This window comes from Halichoerus grypus, chromosome 3, assembly GCF_964656455.1.
Source record: "Halichoerus grypus chromosome 3, mHalGry1.hap1.1, whole genome shotgun sequence".
NCBI classification, from domain to species: domain Eukaryota; kingdom Metazoa; phylum Chordata; class Mammalia; order Carnivora; family Phocidae; genus Halichoerus; species Halichoerus grypus.
The window spans coordinates 195,161,947-195,174,085 of record NC_135714.1 but is presented as its reverse complement, the minus strand read 5'-3'; the positions used below and the strand labels follow the sequence as shown (position 1 = coordinate 195,174,085).

General features: G+C 38.7%; 1 long non-coding RNA gene across 1 annotated transcript in view; it reads left to right on the top strand.

Moving 5' to 3' along the window:
* The window catches only part of LOC118528435 (uncharacterized), a 1,879,419-nt gene extending 1,870,812 nt beyond the window's left edge, over positions 1-8,607 (top strand). Inside the window, exon 9 of the long non-coding RNA XR_013446214.1 lies at positions 8,525-8,607. This is a non-coding gene — a long non-coding RNA (uncharacterized LOC118528435). The remainder of the gene's footprint in view (positions 1-8,524) is intronic.
* The last annotated feature ends 3,532 nt before the right edge of the window (positions 8,608-12,139 follow it).

Below are 12,139 nucleotides of genomic sequence, written 5' to 3'. Positions count from 1 at the left end.
AATAAATTTAAGTGGGGAAATGTAATATCCAAATGTTAAGAGTAGTCAGTCTTTTACTTTCTTCCTTAAATGTGTACTTATTGAAAAGAAAGAACATGTATCATCTTTCTAACAAAAAAAATTAAAAAGTTCCAAAAGAAAAGAAAGAAAAAGAGCCACTTACCGAATTCCTAAACATTGGTCTCCACAGATGAATACACATATTCTAAAAATATGTTTAGGCTAACAAATTCATATTTTAATAAATATAAAGCTGAACATAATTCCTACCATGCTCTTCCCAATTCATTTTATTTCTTTTTAAGTCTACCTTGTTCACAAAGCATTCCAGAGAAGGAAAACAGTGTGACCATTTTCTAGCCATTTCTTAACTATCAAATGCAACATGGAATGTTGAAATTTGTGCTCAGAGTATGAATCAGAAAATTATTTTCAACATACTTTAAACATGTATAAACTGTAATAGTAGTTCTTCACTCAAACCATTTTAGCAATATTAACAGCATTTGTGGGCCGAAGTGGATAGTGGCTGAGGGGAGGAGGGCGGGGGTACCACCAGAAAACAAAAAAACAAAAAACAAAAGCCCTCTTCCAGCTTTTTAATTTTTTTTTCAAATATAAAAGCTTGCCCTGAGCAGAGGCATTTTTCACAGTGCTGTCAGCAGCAGACCTAATTGCTTTTCATGTAAATTAAGAATATGTACCTTTGTTTAAACAGTAATCTAGGTCAAAGTGAGGTGGTTTATTTGTTTTAGCCTATTTGGAGCTTTGAAGTGGCACTGAAAGCATGCCATGAAAGTTCCTCCTGAGCTGCATTTATTTAAGTAAGAAAATGTTTCTCTCTTTTTTTAAAAAAAAATGTTTCTCTTTTTAACTTTTTTTTCCTCCAACTTCCACCAACCAATAACTGCGATCCACTCCGTGCAATACTTAAAGATCCCCAACAGCTTTGTTATTTGAAAAACTTGGGGTTTGGGGTGGCTGCTATTTATTTTTTAATATTTTATCTTTGTGGAAGCTTGATGAATCTGAAAATGCCTGCAGAGGGGAAATATTGACTTAAGACCATTTGCGTTTGAGTTTGCCTCGGTAGAATTATGATAGGTTTTTCCTGCCATCCTGGATACAGACACATTTGGGTTTTCTTGTCCAAAGAGATAGAGAACTACCCTGATTATCAGAAAAATTTTGAACATAGATTATATCACAGGGAGGAATTTCTGACTGACCCCTTCTGGTTTATGGCACCAGTGATTGTAAGTGTGTACGACCGATCATTGGCCCCCTGCGTACAGAAAATTGTGTCTCAGCAGGTTTTTCTACCTGGGATCTGACAAAAAGGCTTGTTCGTTTGTTTGTGTGTTTGTTTTGAACATTTCATGACAGGGGAGTATTCTGTGGACAGGATGCCACAAAGGGAGCTTATTTTTAAAGATCAAAGAAATGTTTTCTCACTTACATAATTTGTAGGAGCATAAATTCTCATCTGTATCAGAAGTCATTGTCATTGTGATCTCTTGGTTGTCATGCTCTCATGAATATGATGCATTAATTAAAAAAATAATTTAGAGGCATTCCAGGTCCCGTGGAGGTCACAGAACTCTAAGTCTAAAATATAGGCACTTTATAGAGAGGGAACCAATTCTTCACTGCTATGGGATTGTCATGTTATTTCACCCACCATAAGAGAACATTACAATAATGCAGTCCTATTACACATGTCATTCTCTGAATATGTGCTTAATAATGAAGGAAAAATATGGAATGTAAACTATAGCTCTGGGGAAAAAAGCAGTCATTCTAAAGATTAACTACTGGTCAGAAAGAAAATGCAGAATCAGGATTCTAAGAGAAATGTTGTTTTTTTGTTTTTTAAGAGGCTATAATAATTTTTTTTACCAAAAACAAATAAATAAATAACCCACATCTTGTTGTATTTTGTATTTGTTTTGTTTACCAGAAAGTGGATATTTTTGATGTCTATACTAAATACTTCCGTCCAGCAAAAGTTTAATAATGGGGGTAGAGAGGAGGACAGAAAAGTTAAGACACTGTAGCAATTTAATTATGAAAGAATAATTCTTCTGGGAGTGGGGTGGATCTGGATAGTGCTTGTTTGTGTTACGTTTATGTATGTGGTATTTATTTATAATCCGCCTTCAAATAAATGATGTACAGTGTACTTATTTAAACTCAACTTTCTATCAAAAATGTTTAGGGTAGTTAATCTTGCTGTCACTAATTTATAAAGTGAACTTCTGTTTTTATTCGTAAAACTGTGAGATGCACGTGGAAAACTGAAAAACTCTTCATGTTATCCTTATATTTGCATGAAAAATGAGAGTTGTGAAAGGAAAATATACTGGAATGGAATATGTTTAACATCATAAGATTAGAAGAAACTAATAGAAGTTCCAAAGATGCGTAGTAGAAAATTGAGGTTGAGTTGGATCGTTCATAATACCCAAGTGCTCGCATTCTTTATTTTGGACAAATGCTCACATTGGAGCTGGTTAGCAGGTTCCATGAACAGTCTAAATGGTAACTTCGTTTTCAGCAGAAAATATATTTCATATACTCTTGTAACGTAGTGAAATATCCTACAATAACATGTTGCAAAGTTTCAAATATCAAGAAACCTGAAGGTTTGTTTCTATCAGGAATCACGCAGAGTTCGGTTTGTTATTTAAATTATTTTGTTCTGCATATTGAGTTCAAAGTTTACATTTCATTACTACTGCATTACATGGAATTGAAGACTTGGTAAGACAACCCAAGTGAGCAGGTTGAACTTGTTATCAAAAACACCAGCAAGGCGGCGCCTGGGTGGCTCAGTCGTTAAGCGTCTGCCTTCGGCTCGGGTCATGATCCCAGGGTGCTGGGATCGAGCCCCATGTCCAGCTCCCTGCTCAGCAGGAAGCCTGCTTCTTCCTCTCCCACTCCCCCTGCTTGTGTTCCCTCTCTCTCTGTCTCTCTCTCTGTCAAAAAATAAATAAAATCTTGAAAAAAAAAAAAAAGAAAAAATACCAGCAAGATAAACAACTTAGTTCAATGAAGTTGTGGCTGAGAAGCAATCTTGTTTTAATCAGCAAAATCAACGGCATTTTTTAAAATCTCACTTGCCATTTTAGTACTAGCATTTATCCTCAGGATAGGCAACAAACTTTAGTTTTTGAGACTTTAGCATGCATAAGATGATAAATTCTGGAACTCACCGCCCTCAGAATTAACAACTCTGAAAATTCTGCGCGAGCTCCCCATGTGTGACGTTATCTATGGACTGTTGTTAATGTCACCTCCTCAATTTCACCTGAATCCTTTTCATGTTTTTCATCTGTAAGGGTGTCTGTCGTTTTTATGGTTCTCTTGCTTCTGCTCTGGCTGTTCTGGCTTGGCGTAGTTCCAAGCTCTCCAAGTTGTAGCCAGACTAATATTCTCAGAACACAAATATGACCATGACACCTCCTGCTTACATCTCTTGGAAAATTCCCATTGGAATCAGGATACAAACTAAAATCCTTACGGTACCCTACCTTGTGCTGTCCGGTCTGGCCCCCTTGTGGCTCCCCGGCCACCTGCTGCCCCACCTGAGTCCCCTCCATCGGCCTTCTCAAGTCTTCAACCTCACCCTTCCTTCCATCACAGGGCCTTTGTTCTGTCCGGATGATGCGCCACTCCCATTTCTCACTCTTGCACCATTGGGTTCAAGTAAACCCTACCAACTTCTTCATAGAACCTTCTCTGAGCTTCTTAAGTCTTTCTGCCAAGTGGTCTTATAGCACTTACCCTTCCTTGTTGTATGTCTACAGCTATAGCTCTGTGATAGTTGGGTTAATATCCATCTCAGCTGCATGAGGACAGTGGCCATTGTCAGCTTTTGTCCATCTTTATATCCCTAAAACCTAAAACAGTGCCTGACCATATGCACACCATCATATCTGCTGAGCAAACGAATAAATAAGAGGCTAGCATTTCAATCATCTAGTTTTGTCTTTCCAGCATGCAAAGACCACTTGAGCCAATATATTTTAAAATAGTTTTTAGAGGATCCACCACCCTCACTTTTTTTCATGTGTTGGTGAAAACAAAAAGTGCTATTCATTTGCTGAGTAGAAATACATTTCTTACTGCTTGGCCACAACTTTATTGGACTAACTTGTTTAGTTTGCTGATATTTTTTATAACAAGCTCAGTTTGCTTTTTGCAGTGGTTTTGACAGTCAGCAGACCTTGGTGTGTTGTTTGCCAGGTTATTTCTTACTGTGTTAAAAACAGCTGTAATCTCCTAAAATGTACCCCCCTCTTGGTATGTTCTGTATTTCATAAACAGTCTTCCTCATGTTTATCTACAATGATCAGATAGAAAAAACAAAAATAAGATGAATAGAGTTCTACATACTTTCTTTCATTCTGTTGAGTTATAAATATTTCAAGCTATCCCCATCTCCAAATTTCTTTACTGAATATTTTGTATGTACGGTTTTAGAGTCTTCTCTGGACTACATTACTGAAGTTTTCTATCAGTTGTATTTTCATAGTAGGTAATTGTCTGATATCAGCAAAATAAGGTTTAATAATTTCTCTGCAGGAGTGAGCTGCCCCTCTAGAACAAGGCCGCAACTCTCTTTAAATGATGTTATTTGTCTTTTTGCATAGGCAGATTTAAATGCCGTTTGCACCTATTTCTTATCTATGGTGTTAAGCTAATCAATGGACACAGAAGGAATCTGCCTCTTATTGTTATGCTCATTGTGCTTTGTTTCAAGAAAAAATGGAAGCCTGGCGGGGAGTATAGGATATATTCACTACGTAAAAACCTTGAAGATTTAAGAAATTTTTAATCACCCTAAAAGATGAAACCTAATGATACAAATTGTCATTATACTTTCTCTATTTTACCCGATTTTGCATGAGCATTCTCAACACAACTGTTCCATCCTGCATTGTGTGTTTCAGGATGCTCTATACTAACTGAGAAGGTAGTTGGTTCTGGAAAGAATATGAGTAGTTTCATTTTGAATCCAACCAATCTCAAACGTTCCTTAAAAAACCACCTATTGAAAATTTCCCGTTACCAATCAAGATTCTGTTCCTAGTCTTAAAAACAATAATTTCACCTAAGACAAAACTTGTATTTCAATGTATAGATATAAATAATGATTACAGTGTAGAATTTAAAAGTATCTCAAAATATTAGCCCTCGAAGTGCTTTACAAATATTAACCCTTTATATCCTCACAACAAACCCAAGGGAAGGTGTCCTTTTATCCCCATTTTAGAGATGATGTAATTAAAGCACAGAAAGATGAAGTGTCTTACTCAAGGTTATCTAGGCACCTGGCTGTTCCACGGCAGAGCTCAGGCGCATTCCCCAGCACTTTGGTTTCAGAACCTGCATCTTAGGCATTCTATAAATGTGAGGTGAAGAAAGTAGCACCAAAGAGATCACCGTCAAGTAGCCGTGAGACCATCAAGCGTTAGCCCCAGAGCTGATGGTCTGAGCCCAGCCCTGCGCCTCGCTGGACCCGCTACCTGCATGCTCTATAGCAAGGCTCACGCGGCCCCAGTGACACACGAAACATCTGCCCAGACTTGAGTTCAAGACCAATGCAGAGCTGTAAACTTCTGGAATCTCTACAAGAAACTAAAATATACATTTTGAAAGATGAAGTTCCAAATCTGACTCTCTAGAAACCCTACAACGCGTCCTCAAAATCTGGCTCTTCGGGGGCCATTTGCGGTCCCCTGAACCACACAGCGCTAAAGCGCTCGCTCGCCCAGCTCACTCTCTTTCCACGGCACGGTGGCTCCAACATTAATGCCATCAGATGCTTGAATCCTCTTTTCCTGGGTAAAAGATGATTTTATTTTATTTTTTTCTTTCAATAAAGGAATACTGATCTGTAGGCATAGACTACCACAGACCGGAGTTGAATTACTTTTCTCCGCTCAGAAAATTATTTCCACTTTCAGGATGCCTCCTCCCCCCACCCCACCCCCCACACTTTATAGAAAGCTCCCTTCCTTTGGGATCATCTACAGCCGTTATTGGCTGTGCAACTGGAACACTATTGGCAAACAGCATCCTTAGATACATAGCAGTCAGTCTCAAGGAGTACGGAGGGGTCAAAATGAAAATACTGAGGACCTATAGATGATACCCACTCTGCGAAAAGATGAGATGAATTAACGTGAGACAGAACACAGACACGAATAATGCTATCTTATATATGTATGCATATACACACATATTATACACTTACATATATGACACATATATGGGAGCTAGATGAATGTTGCTGACATGATTCTGGTGAAAAATGTGCTAAGAAGTTACCTCATCCCCCCTTCTTTCTTATCTGGTGCCTAGCCCAGTGCCTAAAAGAAAAAAAGGACTCAGTAAATATCTGAAAGAAAGAAAAGAAAGAAAGAAAGAAAGAAAGAAAGGGAGGAAGGAAGAGAGTGGAGGGAGGGAGGGAGGAAGGAAAGAAGGAAGGAAGGAAGGAGGGAGGGAGAAAGAGAGAAAGAAAGAGGGGAGGGGAGGGGAGGAAAGACTGAGAGAGGCAGGGAAGGGGAGAGAGGAGGGAGGAAGACAAAGGGCTTAGTTAACTGATTGAAACCCCCAACCCGATCTCCAAGTCATCCAGTTCTTTACTCTTTTCCACGTTTTGTACGCCCCCTTGACTTCCCAATTTTTTTTGTTTTGTTTTGTTTGTTTTGTTTTTTCTGTTTGCCAAGTAGATCCCCAACTTTGGGTTAGCCTCACTTTGATTTTCTCAGATGGTGGTTCATGCAGTTTCTTGGGAAAATCATGAAAATCTTCCAACGAGATCCTGGATAACCCTATCCCACTCGAACTTTTGTGTTAATTTATTTTTAACACCTAACCATATTGCCCAAGCAGCCTCTCCAGTCCTTTCACATTTTACAATTTCTCAAGTCACAAATGACTTTCTCTTTCCTGCCTCAAATCAAATGGCATCCCTCCTCCTTCACAGCCAAACTTCCCACCCACACTTGATCACAGTTTCTCTCCCCCGCACACACACCCACCTCACCTTTCTCTAGCATCTTCAGCTTTTCCCTTACCATTGGGCTTTACTTCTGTTTCATCAGCATGCCCAGGATGATCCATCCTTAAGCAGCCCAAAGCAAAATGAGTACCAAAACACTATTTTCGTCAACTCTAGCATACTTTTTTTTTTTTTTTTTTTTCCCATTCCTGTCATGATCTGGCTTTCCTCCTCATATTGGCTGGCTTTTGTACCCTCTCTCTGACCAAAATACCTGTCTCATAAGTCACAAGTGTTTTTCCAAAATCAAATCCAACAGCTTCAGACAGTTCTCATCCTTTCAAATCCACCTATATAGTATTTAAAACTGTGGACCAATTATTTCTTCTCAGAACATTCTCTCCATGGCCTCTAATGTGACTCCTTGATCCTGAGCCCCTTCCTCTTGCCCAGTTCTCCTGTCTCCTTTATGGCTTATTCTTCATCCCCCACCCCCACCCCAACACTCTGTTAATAGGTATTTCCCAAGTGTAGACCAGCTTTTCCCCATCGCTTAAAGAGTTACATCCGTTCCAAGACTCCCACCTTTATATCTTAACTTTTCAGCTAATATATTAACTAGACAATGATCTGGCCCCTCAATATATTTAAACAAACAAACACCAGCTTTCTGTAAAACTAGTTCTATCTCTCCACTTCTCTTTTTCCCATGATTATATCAATTATCTCTTAGTCAACAAGGTTCAAAACCTAAAAGTAATCTCTTACTTATCTTTGCCTATCTTAAACCCTCCATGTCTTTTGTTTGTTTAGTTGGCTTTATTTTTATTTTTTGTTGTTTAGTTTAGAGTGAGGAAAAGGGAAAGAAAGGGAACAGAGAGAATTGGACTGTTTGACACTTAGAAACTACTGTAAAGGACTGTGTAATGAGAAACTCAAGCATTTTCGCTGTGATTGCTCTTTAAAATGACTAAATAAAATGGAAAAACAAGAAACTCATGCATTTTTTTTTTCCCTTCAACAGAACCAGAAACAAGTATTTGTAAATTCGCACAGTAGTAAACGTAATCCTGGGCTCTGGGAATACGATCTGACTAAAAATATCTCCTACTGTTGACATAATTCTCACAGCCCTGTAATCAGAACTAGCAGCAGAGACAGAGATGGGAGGGGCTTTTAAACAAGATAGAAAGGTGGCAGATCTCAGATAAATTCAAAAACATTTCACTCTTCCTCGAGATAAATATGCCATAAATTTCTTACTTTTACTACAACAAAAAAAAAGCAAAAAAGATTACATGGACATGTGAAATAAACTTTAGCTTAAATTACTAGGGTAGCCACACATTCTTTTTATGATTATTAGTATTGTTTATGTTGAATTGTTATAGATCAGTATTTTTTATTATAATGCATGTCTTAATATTTAAAGGGTTTCCGAACTGAAATTATTCATACAAAACATCAGATCAAGTTTTCTTTCAGTTTATATGTTTTATTACTTTATTCTAGAATTCCTGCTCTTCTAAGACAAAGGGATTTGCAATTTCTGCACAACCCAGACAACCAAACACCTCTTTAAAGAAGAAGAGAAGGTAAGTCCCAGGCACTAAAATGTCTCCAGACCTACCAAATGAGACAAAAAGGCTTCTTAAAATATACAACTTGTTTGTCTTGACAAGATACACTTTTGCTAAGCTGCACTGTACTCTAGCCCATTTCTTAAGGTATTAACTTCCATGAATCAGCTCTAGGAAGATGTTTCTAAAAAATGTAATTAATCTGATTTTCATATTCTTTCTGATAATATGAAAAACAAGGGCATTTCTACAGTCTTTTTTTTTTTTTCCTGGAAAATTAGATGAATGAGGACATTCTAAAATACAGAATCTCTACATTTTAACTAGAGGGAATTTTCTACCAAGATGGAGCGGATCAGACGCAATGGGTTATAGAGCATGTGTGTGTTTCCCCCACTTTGTAAGCGATGTGTTTGGGAGCTCTCTTGTTCTCAGGAAATCTTAATCCTTTTTGAGCAGCACTTACATGGCAACCTTAGAGAATTAAACTTGTACCTGGTTTTTTTTTTCCTCTCTCTGTCTGTCCTTGATACAGCTCAGTGCCTCTTCTCAATGGTAGCCATAGCCTAGTAATTTAAAGCTTTTGAACCTTGTGAACGGATCCATTTAAAACCATATTCTGAGGGGTTTCCACAGAATGAAAAGCGTCTTCTACCAGGAAGCTATAAAAGAATTTACAACAGAAAACCTGAGAAGTGTCCTGCTCGTGGTGTGTGTATAGTAATGTACCCGCAAGATCCAGTTTCCTGGAGAAAATCCGTCACCAAGTGCCTCTTTTGGCTTTATGGGTGGAGTTCTTTGAGTTTCTTTGCCTTCTTCTGATTGATGTTTTCATTTTTCTTCTTGTAATATAAAATTCAGTGATAAGTTCTCCACGGAGGAAAGGACTTTCTGAGTTGTGAAATAATTATGAAATACAAATTTGTAACATTTTTACGTCAGAAAAACTGAGTTACTTGAGCATATATCTCTTTGATGTTCTTCATTCAAAGACAATATTTGGCTCTTTTTTAAGATAAAAAAAAGTCATTGCAGGAGTTTAGAGGTGAAGTGCCTACTTCTTAAGGGTCTACGACAATCGCTGTAGTGTGTTGCTGAGGTGATTTTAGATTCAGGTTACTAGAGTTGCATTAATTTTATATCTAAAACAGGTCATCTTCCCCCCCCCCCCACATTAAATTTGACACAAATTCAGCACTTGCAGAAGAGGATTTTGGTGTTCAGCTTACGGAAGGGCAAAGAGAATAGAGAAGGATGTGTTTTTAAGAACCAAACTGTGGTTTCATTGTTAACATAGAATAGTAGCAACTACGCTCGTTTTGAGGATCGCTCTCAGGCACTGACTTTTTTACTTTTCCCTGAAGGGCATCTCAGTGAAAAGTGATAGGGGAACCCTTCGAAAAAAGTTCTCACATGTCATATGGTTTCACTTATTTGTGGAACATAAGGAATAGCATGGAAGACACTAGGAGAAGAAAGGGAAAAGTGAAGGGGGGGACATTGGAGGGAGAGACGAACCCTGAGAGACTAGGGACTCTGAGAGACAAACTGAGGGTTCTAGAGGGGAGGGGGGTGGGAGGATGGGTTAGCCTGGTGATGGGTATTAAAGAGGGCACGTGCTGCATGGAGCACTGGGTGTTATACGCAAACAATGAATCGTGGAACACTACATCAGAAACTAATGATGTAACGTATGGTGATTAACATAACATAATAAAATAAAATTAAAAAAAAAGTTCTCGCATGTATACCCATCCTTACAAACTCAATGGGTAATGAGTAGAAACTAAAGCTCTGGAAAGAATGGCTGGACCATAAGCCATGTCCTGCATGCGGGCTCTCTCTCTTCCCTGGATCTCAATTTGGGTAATGGTGAGATTTTCCCGTTAAGATAAAACAAACAGTTCATACGAAATAGACTTATAATGTACCTTCAAAAATTTCCTCAGTTACCGTTCTTTTAAGAGCCTCTCAGAGAATTGTAGCATCAGGTTTTGCAGTCTGTGGAAGCAAAGACCCTAGAAATGTATGTGCATCATATATCGCCGGGATAAGAAGTGATTTATCTAAGTTGCTCCGGGGGTATTTTCCTCAAATCCTCCCCCTGACTTTTCTTTTCATTCAAATGTGAATCACGCCAAAGGCGCACACTGTGAAAAACCTATCTGTGTAGTTTAAGAGTAGACTTCAAATAAATTAAACTTCGGGGATAAATTATGGCGGAAGTGTCCCGGGAATTAGGTGCACAGCTCCTCTTCCTAACGGGAGCCACGCACCTCATTTCAGGCACTCTAAGCTGAAATGTAATCACCTGTGTGGTTTCTCCTATAAAAAGGTAAGTCCGTATTCAGTGCAGAAGCAGGACTTGGTTTTGTGCGACCCACTGCTGATGAGGGTCCTTCCGCTGTCCAGCATTTCGCCTTAGAAAAAGCGCTGCCTATGAATGCCGCGGTAATAAAACACGTCAACCTCCTCTTGTCTTTGAAGTACACTCTCTTCGCACTCTTCTCTTGTCAGTTCACGGAAAGCACTCTGCCCATCCTGGGAGGTTCTCTAGGACAACCATTTAGTCTTTAATAGCTAATACATAAACTCGAATGTTCTAGTGCTCCTCTGAGATACACATTGAATGGTAACTTTTATACGAGACAGTCGCTGCTCTGTAGGTAAGCTCCAGCCTTCAAAGCACACCTCTCAGCATCCATCCTGATGAAGAAACAACAGTTAGCATTCACAGACCCCCCAACTCTTTCTACATCAGGCAAAACAACATTTTCTAACATGGGAAGAAGATCCCAACAAAAATAAACAAAGCAAAACTACTCAAAGAGACTGCTCTCCAAACTAGGAGATTAGCTAGGAAGGTTTCTTGGGTTGGCCTGGGCTGATTTATATGAGTTACAGTGAGTGTGCTTTTAGGGCATTCTAGTATTTTTTCAGTGTGATTGTAAAGCCACTTTCAATTTCCTAAGGTTACCCAGATATTTGAAGTCAGCCGAATGAATACTCAGAAACATTTCCTAAATGTAAAAATTACAAAATAATGTTTTGCAAAAAAATGGCCCCGAGGGCTACATATCCCAACTTCACGGCACGGAATCCTGCTATTGTTTAAAGGAGTCAGTTGGAAGAATGGAAAACATGTAAAATGTTCCGTGGTCTGCTTTGGAAGTGGAGAAAGGGACCATTATAGACAATTGAAATCCACAGATAAACCAGAGCTATCATTTTTAGTCAGCAAACTCCACCCTTTTCCAGGCCTTTGTAAAATTAAACCCAAAATTCCACAGCCTTTGACTTGTATAAAATTTTTATCTCTTGTTTTTCCTGCTGGGTCAACATTGACCAAAAGGGAAAGGGAAAAGCAAAGAACCCACAAAATCCCCAAACTGAATTGTCCCTCTCTGCCGCCACTGGGACTGGAGGCTGATTGTATTACTATCCGGCAGATAATCAAAGAATTGGAAGAGATGAAAGAAACACTATAAATTAGCAACGTCAAACCACATTGTAAGCACCCCTGATGATTATAAGTGGCTCTATGTTT